Here is a 13,224-nt window from a genome sequence, read left to right on the forward strand (position 1 = left end):
GATTTCTCGCTTTCTGTCTCTATGTCTCTCTCTGTCTGGCGAGCGCACGCACCCTATAGTGAAAATCTCCCCCCACCCAAAAAAAAAAAAAGAAAAAAAAATGTGTCTGTGAAATTAGTTAAACCTGAGTTTGAGTTCAAAGTTCTGTCAATAGCTATGCAAACTTGGAAAATGTCCTTAATCATATTTATTTTTCTATTTAGAAAATAGTACTTATTTTAAAGGTTTGCAGCAGTGACTGTGTGAAATAATACAAATAAAGTGCTTGAGATATTAATGGGCTCAATTTGAATGTCAAAGAAATGCCCCTCCTCTTTGCTTTATCTCCATCCATTCTCCTCTAACCTTGCAGAATACCTCCTTCTCTTCCTCAAGCTCCATTCCACTCACCTTTCAGCCTCCACATCCCTCATCGGCATTGAAACCAAGAATTAAGGTCATCACACCACTAAAATGAAGGTGTTCATAAGAAAAACAACAGATGTACATCCTTTGGCATACAATATTTTGTGCTTTACCCTTTTCATAGCAGGCTAAAATATTTCCTCTAAGTCATAAAACTCTAGGTTCTAATCTCAAAGAGTTAACCCATTTTTTTGAGAGAGGGGACAGTGAAAATCTTCTTGTGCTTAGAATTCACACCAAGGGAACAGCAGTTCGTGTAATGGCTAGGTCGCTGAACTCCCATGTAGTCAACCATGGCTCGAGTCCAGGACCTGGTGGCTTAAACTCACACTCGGCACATGTGCATGTGTCCCAAGATCCCAAGAGGAGAATGGAGGAGAAGGGATTGCGGTGTGGCCATCCCCACGAGGGGGTGATTTCTTGTTTTCTATCTCTCTGTCTTTCTGGCAAGGGCACCCACCCTATAGCAAAAACTTCTCCCCCCCAAAAAAAGAATTCATACCAAAAAAAGCTACTTGGTGTCCATTAACATTAATTTAGCAGTGATTGCCTGTGGCTATGCCAGAGACTATATTCCAGGCTCAAGTTCTATTTTTCGATGACAGTTCTGAAGATCATCAGACACCTGTACTACTTAGCCCCTGAAATATTTAAGCATCGTGATGCTTTTACAATGGCAGACAAGCCAACCACAAAAACATATTTTAAACCAGCAAGCTTTAGTGTATAAGACCCTGACTCTCATTCTTTCAATGCTATTTTGTTAGAAGAACACTAAGATTCAAGATAATAAAAGTCTGTGACTCCAAGCAAATTCAGATAGAGAATGAAGTCGATTTGGATGACGGTACACGAAATGAAAATTTTCTCCCCATCTCCCTACTTCTACACCTTGATTGCAATTTTTGGAATCAAGTAAGAATGAATTTAGATGAGCTCCACTGGAGCAGAGAAGGGAAGTTTTGAAAAAAGTCGAAGGTGCCAGTGAGTCTTTTGAGCTGAATCTTCAGAGATTTTTCCTAACCCTAGTCCAACCTCGGTCCCCTTGTTTCACAGACTAGTATTTCTCACCCAACTCCAGGTGATGAAGGCTGACTATGTCATTGCTTTAGGTAAGCATGGTAAGTCATCCTGTTTGGTGGAAATTGGGTTGGCAAGGGACATATAACCCAGTTATCAGTCAAACAGATACAAGGGAAATGTTCTGTGATGATTCTGGAAGGAATTGTGATCCCTAATGAAAAAAAGTAAATGCGAAAAAGACTTCACATCTGGCTGTGAATGTAGTAGTTTGAAGTTGTAATTCCTGGAGCTAGCACAGCTATATTGCAATCTTGCTAAGGCAAGCCACAAATGAAAATTCAACCCACTGAAGATGACAGAAGGGAAAAAATTCAAAGAGCAAGTGATCATGTACAATATTGTTAAGTGTGGCACTGAGTCAGGAAGAACTATATTTATACTTCTTAGTATAGGATAATTCAATGTCTTTAATATTGAAATATTTGTAATATTGGTAGTAAAATAGTATGTGCGTTATAGTCAAATGCATTCCTATTACCTTAGGGCCAAAAAAAGAAGTTCATGAAAATTTGATATATTTGTATTAGACTATGAACTCATAAAAAAAGCAGGGGCTATAGCTTATTGGTCTTTGAAATCACAAAAACCAACATAGTATAGGACAAAAATACAGGTTTCATAATATTTGCTCTTATGGAAATATAAATGTCACATCCATTTTGGAATATAGTTTGGCAATTTTGTTAAAACTTAAATAAACATAATCTTGGGACCAGTAGGTGGCATAGAGGTTAAAGCACTGAACTGATAGCATGACTGATAGCAGTTCAAGTCTTAGACCTGATGGCTTACTTTCTCACTTTCTCTCTCTCTCTCTCTCTGTCTCTCTCTAGTGAATTCACATGCCCTATAACAAGTTCAAAAATAATAATTAATAAAATTAAATTAAAAATTCTTTTTAAAAAATATTAAACATAATTTCACCATGTGGACTTCGCATCTTCATGCATAAGCATCTGCCCAAGAAAATGAAAACAAATATTCACACAAAGATTTGTACACAAATGTTCTACTAGCATTATTATAATATCAAAAACTGGAAACGGGGCTGGCAAATGGTGGGGAGGTTGAGGTGCTGGACTCCCACATGGTTGATTGACCATGGTTCAAGTACTGGAACCAGCGGCTTGCTTTTTCACGTTTTCCTTCTCTCTGTCTCTCTCTGGTCAAATTGAAAAATGATAATAAATAAAATAAATAACTCTTAAAAAAAAAACAAACCTGGAAACAATCCAAATGGTCTTCAGTTGGTGACTGGTTAAACAAAAGGGCAGAATATTCATATAAATTCACCACTTAGAACAAAAAGGAGGGACCACAGGGAGGGGATGGCTTAATGGTTACATCACTGGACTCTCATGAAGTCAACTGTGGTTTGAGTTCCATACTCAGTGGCTTAAGGGAACCAGCAGTTAGCGAAATGGCTATGTCGCTGGACTCCCACATAGTCGACCACGGTTTGCGTCTCGGACCCAGTGGCTTAAAACTCAAGCCGGGCGCGTGTGCATGTGTGCCCAAGATCCTGAGAGGAGAATGGAGGAGAAGGGATTGCAGCGTGACCATCCCCCCTGGGGGGTGATTTCTCGCTTTCTGTCTCTATGTCTCTGTCTGTCTGTCTGTCGAGCGCATGCTCCCTATAGCAAAAATCTCTCCAAAAAAAAAAAAAAAAAACTCAGTGGCTTAAAACACACACATGTGTGTGTGCCCAAAATCCCAAGAAGAGAATGAAGGAGAAAGGACTACAGTGTGGCCAACCCCCCAGAGGGGTAAATTCTTGCTTTGTGTCTCTCTGGCAAGCACAGTTACCCATAGCAAAAATCTCTCTTAAAAAAAAAAAAAAAAGAATGATAGAAAAGAACAAAAAGGAGCAAGGTACTGGTATATTCTACAATAAAGATAAAAATTTAAAACATGCTAAGTGAAAGAAGTCAGGCACATTGACTATATAGTGTATGCTATATAGTTTTACATTTATATAAAGTATAGGTCAATGTATATATTAAAAAAAAAAAATCAGAGATTACCTGGAGCTGGAGTAGTAATCAGTAAAGACTACAAAGAGGGTAAAGGGAATTTTGGAGAGTGGGCAAAATGTTAAAAGCTGGATTATGGCAAGGATCGCACAACCCTTTACATTTGCTAAAAACTACTGAACAAGGCACTTTCAATGGGTACAATTTATGACATGTAAACTAGACTCAATAAAGCTGTTAATAAATGGTTGCATTGTTGAAATACATTGAATTACCCAGTCAAGATTTTAATGCAGACAACCATCTACCCAATATCACATCAGAAGGTATAAAGGTCCAAAGATATTCCTTTAGGTAGGTTAAAAGACTTTTGCTATAACAATTTACTACAGTTATGTACAAGTGAACGAAACAGAGAAAAAGAGCACTGAAAGCTTAAAGCAAGAAGCAATTATTGAGAGTTGGGTTTTAGGAAAGATATTTTAAAGAGGTATAACAGAATTTTAACAGGGCTTGGGAGAAAATGAAGTATTTGCTACAAAGCAAAATTGTTTACCATATTCTGACAGTGGAAAAGAAATTAGATAAGACAAAATAAACAATTCTTTGTTTTTCTTTTTTTTGAGAGTTTTTATTTTTCTATAGGGCACATGCACTCACCAGAAAGACAGAGAGAGACAGAGAGACAGAAAGCGAGAAATCACCCCCCTGGGGGATGGCCACGCTGCAATCCCTTCTCCTCTACTCTCCTCTCAGGATCTTGGGCACGCACACACATGCACCCAGCGTGAGTTTGAGCCACTGGGTTTGGGACTCGAACCACAGTTGACTACATGGGAGTCCAGCCACATAGCCATTATGCCAATGCTGGTCCTAAGAAAATGAACAATTCTAAGGGTTAGATTGAGTGATTCATTTTGCATACAGAAAGGACTATGCACAATTATTTAGGCTTTAAGTGAATATTCAAAACTTTTTAATTTAAAGTTTTGATGCCAACATCCAAACCGCAATCCCTTCTCCTCCATTTTCATCTCGGAATCTTAGGCATGCATGCATATGCACCTGGTGGGAGTTTAAGCTACCAGTTCTGGGACTTGAACCATGGTCGACTACATGGGAGTCCAGCAACATAGCCATTATACTAACTGCTGGTCCCCAAACTTTAAATTTTTAAATTAAAAATTTTAGTCCATATTTTTACATAGCCAGTCAGATAGTCAAATGTGTAGTAACCTTGAAAAGCAGATTAACATTAACAGATAATCCTTCTATCATTCATAAAAAGAGTTTTTAGATTAAAAAGCCCCATTTATTTATGTCAACCTATTTGGTTATTAAGAAAATAGTTTGGAGACCAACAGATGGCATAATAGTTATGTCACTAGACTCCCACATGGCTGACTGCAGTTTGAATCCCAGATCCAGAGGCTTGAAATTCATGCTGTGTGTGTGTGTGTGTGTGTGTGTGTGGTGTATGGAGCCCAAAATACCAAGAGGGGAATGGTGGAGAAGAGATTGTGGCATGGCCATCCCCACCAGGGGGTGATTTCTCGCTTTCTGTCTCTCTGTCTCCCTCTGTCTCTCTGGCAAACACATATGCCCTATAGGAAAAATCTCTCTCTTAAAAAAGAAAGTAAGAAAATAGTTTGGGGGACCTGCAGGTGTCATGGTGGTTAAGGTGCTGGACTCCCACATGGCTGACCACAGTTTGAGCCCTGGACCTGGTGGCTTGCATTTTCACTTTCTCTCTCTTTCTCTGTCTCTTTCTGGTGTGCCCCATAGCTCAGTTAAAATTAAAAAAAAATAATGTTTACATTAAATAATTATTTTAAAAAATGAAAATAGTTTGTGCATAGCTCCTTTTTTAGAAAAATTTATTTATTTTTTATTATCATCGTTATTTAATTTGATCAGGGAGAGAGAAAGGAAATGAGACAGCAAGCTGCCAGGTCTGGGACTCAGATTACAGTTGGTCATGTGGGGGTCCAGCACCTTAACCACCATGCCACCTGCCAGCCCCAGTGCATAGGTCTTACAACCTACTAAGCTGTTTGCCTATTTAACAACTAATTTACATATCCTATGCATGGAAATATGTAGTCATAGATTACTGGCTTGAGTTTATTAATTGAAATTAAGATTTTTAAATGCTCAATTTATTGTATATTGGTAATGAAAAGTTATCGCCTTTAAACAGCTGTCAAATGCATGAGAATAAATTAAATTCCTGGAGAAGAAAGTGAAGAGAAGAAGACACAATGTCCATAATATCAGTCAGACAATGAGAGAAGAGAAAGGAAAAAGATTGGCAAATGAACGTCTATTAAAGTCTGACAGGCAGAACAATTACCTCCTCAAGATTGTCAATGCCCTAATCTCCAGAATTTGTGACTATAGCAAAGGAAACTTTCAAGATATGATTAAGTTCAAAGATCATGAGATGGGAAACTTATCCTGGATTATGCAGGTCAGAATAATTGAAGTCTTTAAAAAGTGGAGAACTTTTCCTGGCTGTACAGAAAAGGAGAGCTGACACTAAGAAAAGGACTAACCTACCATTGCAGGCTTTTTGATAAAGAAAAGAACCATAAGCCAAGGAGTATAACCACAAGAAGCTGGAAAAAGCCAGAAAATGAATTCTCACCCATAGCCTCTATCAAAGGAACTCAGTGCTACCAATACCTTGATTTTTGCTCAGTAAGAACTGTCTCTGACTTTGGACCAGCAACACTGTAAGATAATAAATTTATGTTGTTTTAAATGCCTACATTTTTGGTAATTTGTTAAGGTAGCAATAGAAAACTAATGCAAAAGTCTTGATGGTTTAAACATTTAGGAAATTTAAAGTGGGTAATTTAATAAGAAAGTTCTAGGGGACCAGCAGGTGGTGTGGTGGTTAAGGTGCTGGACACTCCCACATGGCTGACCGCAGTTCGAGTACCAGACCTGGTGGCTTGCTTTCTCACTTTCCGTCTCTCTCTCTGTGTATCTCTCTCTGGTGAAATTAAAATAAATGAATGAATGAATAAAAATTAAATAAATAATTATTAAAAATACATAAGAAAGTTCTAGTGCAGAAATGTCTACAAGGATATAAAAAAAGTTTTTCTTAATATCTACATAGAAATTTTCATAATGATATGGAAGGACCCTGAATTCATGATTAACTCAGGGCTGATAGTTGCCTAAAATTTCTGCCCACTGGCAAACGTAGTGCTCCTCCCAGAGCTACAGGATAACCTGAAACCTTGAATAGATTAGTACCTTGAATAGATTAGTGCCTTGAATAGATTAGACTTCCTGCTTCTCTGACTCCTCCCTGTGATGCTGCATAGGGGGCATTCTGAGCCCATTCCCCATCCCGAGACCTCCCCTTCCTCAATTCCCCTACAAAAGACCATGTCCAACCCCCAATCGGGGCCCGAGATTTAGAGTGTTAACTCCTCTGCGCCTGCCAGTGAAATAAACAGTTCTCTTAATCCCTCCAAATGCTGCTTTCCATTCCTCAGCATCTGGTTTTCTGCAACAATACTACTTTCTACCTCACCCCCTCACCTCCACCCCTGGGATTTACTGGGAGTTTCTAGGGATTGTCAAGATCCCAGCTACTTCACATGTAAGAGAATGAAATTGAATCCTTAACCTATACCATACACAAAAATCAACTCAAAATGGATTAAAGACCTAAACATAAGGCCTAAAACTACAAAATTCTTAGAAGAAACCAGAGAAATTCACTGATATTGGCCTTGGTAGAGAATTTTTTGATAACATACCAAAAGGATAGGCAGCAAAATCAGAAATAGGGGCCAGCAGATGATATAGTGGTTACGTCACTGGACTCTCATATAGCCGACTGTGGTTCAAGTCCCTAACCCAGTGGTCTGAAAATCACACTGGGGGGACCAGCAGTTAGCATAATGGTTATGTCACTGGACTCCCACGCAGTCAACTGCAGTTCAAGTCCTGGACCCGGTGGCTTAAACTCATGCCGGGTGCGTGTGCGTGCATGTCCAAGATCCCGAGAGGAGAATGAAGAAGGGATTGCTGCTTGGCCGTCCCCCCTGAGGGGGTGATTTCTTGCTTTCTATCTCTCTGTCTCTCTCTGTCTGTCTGGCGAGCAGACACGCCCTACAGTAAAAACCTCTCAAAAAAAAAAAAATGAAAATCACACTGAGTGAATGTGTGTGCATGCCCAAGATCTCAGTAGGAGAATGGAGGAGAAGGGATTGCGGCTTGGCCATCCCTTCTGGGGGGGGGGGGATTTCTCACTTTGCCTCTCACTGTCTCTGTCTCTCTCCAACCAGTACATGCACCCCAAGACAACTTCTAAAAAAAAGAAAAAGAAAAACTAAACAAATGGGACTAATCAAATTAAAATGCTTCTGCATAGCACATGAAACAATCAACAAAATGAAAAAGCAATCTACAGATTGGGAGAAAATATTTTCAAATCATACATTTGATAAGGTATCAATACCTGAAATATATAAGGAACTCATACAACTCAATAGCAAAAATGTTAATGCAATTTAGAAATGGGCAAAGGATCTGAATAGACATTTCTCCAAATAAGACATAAAAATGACCAACAGAGGGACCAGCAGTTAGTGAGTGTAATGGCTATGTCGCTGGACTCCCATGTAGTCGACCACGTTTCGAGTCCTGGACTCAGTGGCTTAAACTCACGCCGGGCGAGTGTGCGTGCGTGCGTGCCCAGGATCCCGAGAGGAGAATGGAGAAGGGATTGTGGCATGGCTATCTCCCCTGGGGGGTGATTTCTTGCTTTCTGTCTCTCTGTCTCTCTTTGTCTTTCTGGTGAGTGTATGTGCCCTCTAGCAAAACCTCTCCCAAAAAATAGAAAAGGAAAAAAAAATGACCAACAGGTATATGAAAAGATGTTCAACATCACTAATCAGAGAAATATAAACCAAAATCACATAGATTATCAGAGGGTTGAATGAGATGAAAGAAATGAGAGATGAAAATCAAAAAGTTCAAAAGTGCAGTTATATAGGGTCAATATGACTAGAGATTTAATTTAAAATGTGAGGGCTGTAGTTAAAAGTATTGTGTTGTATACTGGTAACTTGTTAAGACAGTTGATTTTACATAGTCTTACCACACACACATACAGAGAAAGATAACTGTATGAGAGGATGGGTATGTTAATTTGCTTGACTGTAGTAATCACTTCATTATATATGTGTGTTTCAAGATAAGTAGGACCAGACATGTGTCCCACGGGTAGCACTACCACTTCAGAGGCTGGAATCTACATAGGAGACACAGACTTGGTTCCTGGGCCAAGCTGAACACATTGGGCATGGTTCCATATGCCTGTAATCCTAGCTAATTGGGAAGCTAGGGCAGAAAGATAGTGACATAGCAACACCTATTCAAAAAACCTGACTTTGTCTTTCTCCTCCTTCTTTCTCTCTCTCATAAAGGAAAAAAAAAAAAGGAATACAAAAATATTTGTATACTTTACATATCCAAGAAAGAAAGAAAGAAAGAAAGAAAGAAAGAAAGAAAGAAAGAAAAGAAAGAAAGAAAGAAAAGGAAGAAAGAAAGAAAGAAAAGAAAGAAAGAAAGAAAAGGAAGAAAGAAAAAAGAAAGGAAGGAAGAAAAACAAAACAAAATGCTGGCAACTCCACCTTTTTACATTAGGGTATATCCAGAATCTACCCAGGTGGCTATGGTGCCCCTTTTGAGTTATTAAAGAAAATGAAAATGGGTTGGAGGCTCCAATAAATGTTTTTCCCTATGGGGACTTATACTCTGCTAAGCACATACTAGGTATTCATCAGCTTTAAAGGCTATTAAAAAAAAAAAAAGACTTAGGTATGAGTCTGAATATTTACTGTCCTTTCATATGCAGATAATCAATCAAAAGCCTTACTTTTTTATGTTTTATAAAATATTAGCATTTTATTGTAGCGTCTGTATATTACAAAGGACCATAAAGAAAAACTAATCACTCATTTATTACATAAATGCCTTTTTACAAATTCTTCATGTGACATAAAAATAAACTGATCTAATGAAATGATGGCAGAATTGTTAATTGAATGACAGTAGTATGAATAATTTAATAGAAGCAAGGAATTTTAGTACTGACCCACTGACGTAATTACAAAGCTAAAAGAACCTTCTCTGTTGTCTGTAAAATTTCTCAGGTTATATTAGAGAAAACCCACTCAGCCATAGAGTGAACATTCAGTACCTTAATCTTAGATAATGAATTGGTTAAAGAATTTGATGACAGGTTATTCAATAATTTACATTCACTTGCAGAATACAACAGTACTGTGGCAAAAGTCTTAAAATGAAATGTGATATATTTGTTAACAAAGAGTAACCATGTAATTTAAAAGCAAGTCTAGAAATGAACTGGTTAACAACTACATACTTTCCATCATTTTCTTTTTTTAAAAGAATTATTTAACTTTTATTTATTTACTTGTTTATTTAAATTTGACCAGAGAGGGATAGAGAGAGAGAGAGAAAGCAAGCCTCCAGGTCTAAGACTCAAACCGCAGTAAGCCATGTGGGAGTCCAATGCCCTTAACCACAAACCACCTGCCAATCCCTTTTCCATCATTTTCAATTCTCTTTATGCATGGATTCAGCATAGTTTTGTTTTAAAAAAGGTCTCCAAAACTTGGTTCATCTCTAGCTTCTCCAAGAGCAAATAATTAAATCATGACAATGTTTCCAACTCTGACTGTCACACACAAAATATAGTATTTCCCAGTTGGAAGTATATATAGCTTGAAATGTATCTGGAAATTGTAAAAACAAAAATGGCTAATCAGTGTTCAAAACAGGCATGCTTTGAACAATGTTCTGTTTGCACATTTGGGTTTTGTGCTCACCTAACTTTCCTTTTTTGTCTACACTTCTCAACACCACAAAGATTTTCAGTTTATTCTGAATATGTATCATTGCTCAACTTACAATTTCAAGAGAAGTATGACTCATAATGGTCTCAATTTTTAGCGCACCACAGTTTTTGGTTACCTAAAGTTTACGTGGTCCTGATGCTAAAGTCTCAAGACTATGCTCCTGATACATTCTGATTTCTCTCAGAAGAGTGAAGACAGATTATTGAATAGTCAGTCTGAAGCACTTGCTTTTTGCATATAAATCAGGTGCTCATTAGCTACCTCTCCTTATCAGCATTCACTCAGCAGCTGATGAAACTGTACTACATCCTACAAGTAATTTGGCATATTCTTTGCAGAACTGTAAAATTAATATAAATCAGCTGATAGTTAAGGAAACTGTCAATAAAAATCTTGAAGCAAATTCAATGAAGTGTAAGTTTTCTGATGGCTGATACTCATTTAGGTCATCTTTTAGGTAGGCAACAGCTATTATTTGAGGGTCAAGGAGGAATCCATGTGAACTGATAATCTGACTTGGGTGAAACTTATGTTAATGGTGTAAAGTGATGTTAATTGCATTTATCATGCAACATCAACATCTACCAAAGACAAAGGATGAATGTTATGCAGTGAAAACCAACCAAGAGAGACATTCTGTAGGAGATAAACAGACTGAGCTGATTGCCTTGGCCCCCAGGATTTTGTATTCTCTTGAGACAGCTCAGCAACCGGTCAGCAGCTGGTGGACAGCGGTCAGACTGAGCTGCACCATAAATCAATGGTGCAGAGGTGGGGTGAGTGGCAGGGGCAAATGGGATAAGGAGGACTTAATAGTACAAATAAGAATAGAAGTGGGTTTTGAGAAGATAATTAATGGTTTCTGAACAAAAAAATAATTATACCGTGGGCCACAGAAATCGCTGTCTAAACTTAGTGTTATTATGAGATCTAACTCATCCTTGGGATGGTTTTAATTCTGCAGTTTTTAATAATTGTAATGAAGATTCTAATAAAGCTAAATTTCTTCTCCAAAAGTTTAAGAATGAGTAAATTCAGAGGGTATAATAGTAGAGTTGGCAAAACAGAAATATTTTAGTAATGAATTTGCAAACTTGTTCATTATTTAACTTACTCGTCTATATTTAAATTCTCATCAAGTATAAATTAATCATATCCACTCCTTTCAGAAAGATGATATGGACCGCTTCTATTCTTTTATTTATTTTATTTTAATTTACTTATTTTACATTCATTCACTGTACATCATGACAGCATACAAAATAAGATTTCCCATCCAGAATACACTATATATTGGCTTAATAAATAATATTACTATGCATATTATCAACAAATAATTTTTCATGTCTTGCTTCTTATATATTTCACATCCCCCCCCCACTCCCTACTTCTCACTCTCTGCCATTTCTCATCCTCCTCCTATGTGATCTCTGGTATCTACAATTGCTTTCCATGTCTCTTTTTCCCACATTTTATTGCTGTATAAAAAAAATCTTAATTAAATACTTTCAATAGCAAATTCAGCTGATATATACATATCTGCGAACACATGTCTGACTTTAGTCATAAAATTCAGTGAGTAAAATGAACATACTATAAAATAGCACCTAGCTGAGGCCATATAACTTACTGTGGTCATTAAATAGATTTTTTAATATTTTTTTTATTTCAAGAAAAGCAGTTTTAACTTTAATAAATTAAAATCACAAAATGTTTAGAGAAATTTGCTTAAGACTTAAAGCCAGGAAAAAGTTTATTATTCTATTAAAACAGTAGGTAGATGAATCTATCAACAGCTCAAGAGAAGACAAAAAAAAGCATAGGAGAAAATCAGTCATGTTTTAGTCAAAAGTCGTAAATTCTGTTTCACCAGTTCAGTCTCATGTAATTAATCTTTCTTCTGTTGTGGTCCAATCTTTCCATTTAAATTCTGAAAGTTAACATTCAATTTCAGACTTGCCCCTACCTTTAAGTTGGCCATTTTCTTGGTTGTTTTTTGGACTCTTATTTCTGTTGTCTATCTGCAATTTTCCTGGGATAGCACTCCCTTCAGAACTTCTTGGAGAGCTGGACTGGCGTTGGTAAATTATTTTAGGTTTTGTTTACCTGAGAATGGTTTTATCTTTTCTTCCCTTGTGAAGGATAATCTTGTCAGGTATAGAATTCTTGGTTGAAATTGTTTTTCACTCAACACTTTGAATATATTTTCCCATTCTTTCCTTGCTCACATTGTTTCCAATGAGAGGTCTGCTGTTAATGTGAGGGGATCCCTTTGTAAGTAACTTGACATTCTTACCAATTTTAGAATCTTGTCTTTGTCTGTGGTTTTGGTCAATCTGGCTATGATGTGCCTTGGAGAAGATCTTCTTAGATTTATTCTAGGTGCAGTCCTTTGTATTTCTTGGGTCTGGATATTTGAGTGCCTCTCTAGGTTTGGAAAGTTTTCTTCCAGGATTTCATGGAATAGATTATCAATGCCCTTATTAGTTTCTTCTAGGATAGCGATTATCCAGATGTTTGGGCATTTAATGGTATCTAATATTTCTCATATATTATTTTCATTTCATTGGGTTACTTTCTCCATTTTTTTCTTTTTTTGGAGAGGTTTTTGTTTTTTGGTTTTTGGTTCTGTCTTCTGCATCTGAGATTCAATCTTCGGCATGACCTAATCTGCTTTTAATACTTTCAAGGGAGGTTTTGATTTTCTGTATTATACCCTTCACCTCTAACAGTTTTGTTTCTTTTTTATCGTGCGTAATTCCTCTTTCAACTAACTCGTGCAAGAACTTCTACACCTCCTGGAACTTGTTGACTGTTTTCTCCTGCATCTTCTGAAGTTCATTGTCTCTCTT

The 13,224-nt window shown here is 37.3% G+C and overlaps 1 pseudogene; it reads left to right on the forward strand.

The window, feature by feature from the left end:
- LOC102495086 (protein phosphatase 1D-like) overlaps window positions 1–13,224 on the forward strand; it is a 61,125-nt pseudogene that overhangs the window by 26,118 nt on the left and 21,783 nt on the right.

The sequence above is a fragment of the Tupaia chinensis genome, unplaced genomic scaffold (assembly GCF_000334495.1).
Source record: "Tupaia chinensis unplaced genomic scaffold, TupChi_1.0 Scaffold000541_1, whole genome shotgun sequence".
Taxonomy (NCBI): domain Eukaryota; kingdom Metazoa; phylum Chordata; class Mammalia; order Scandentia; family Tupaiidae; genus Tupaia; species Tupaia belangeri.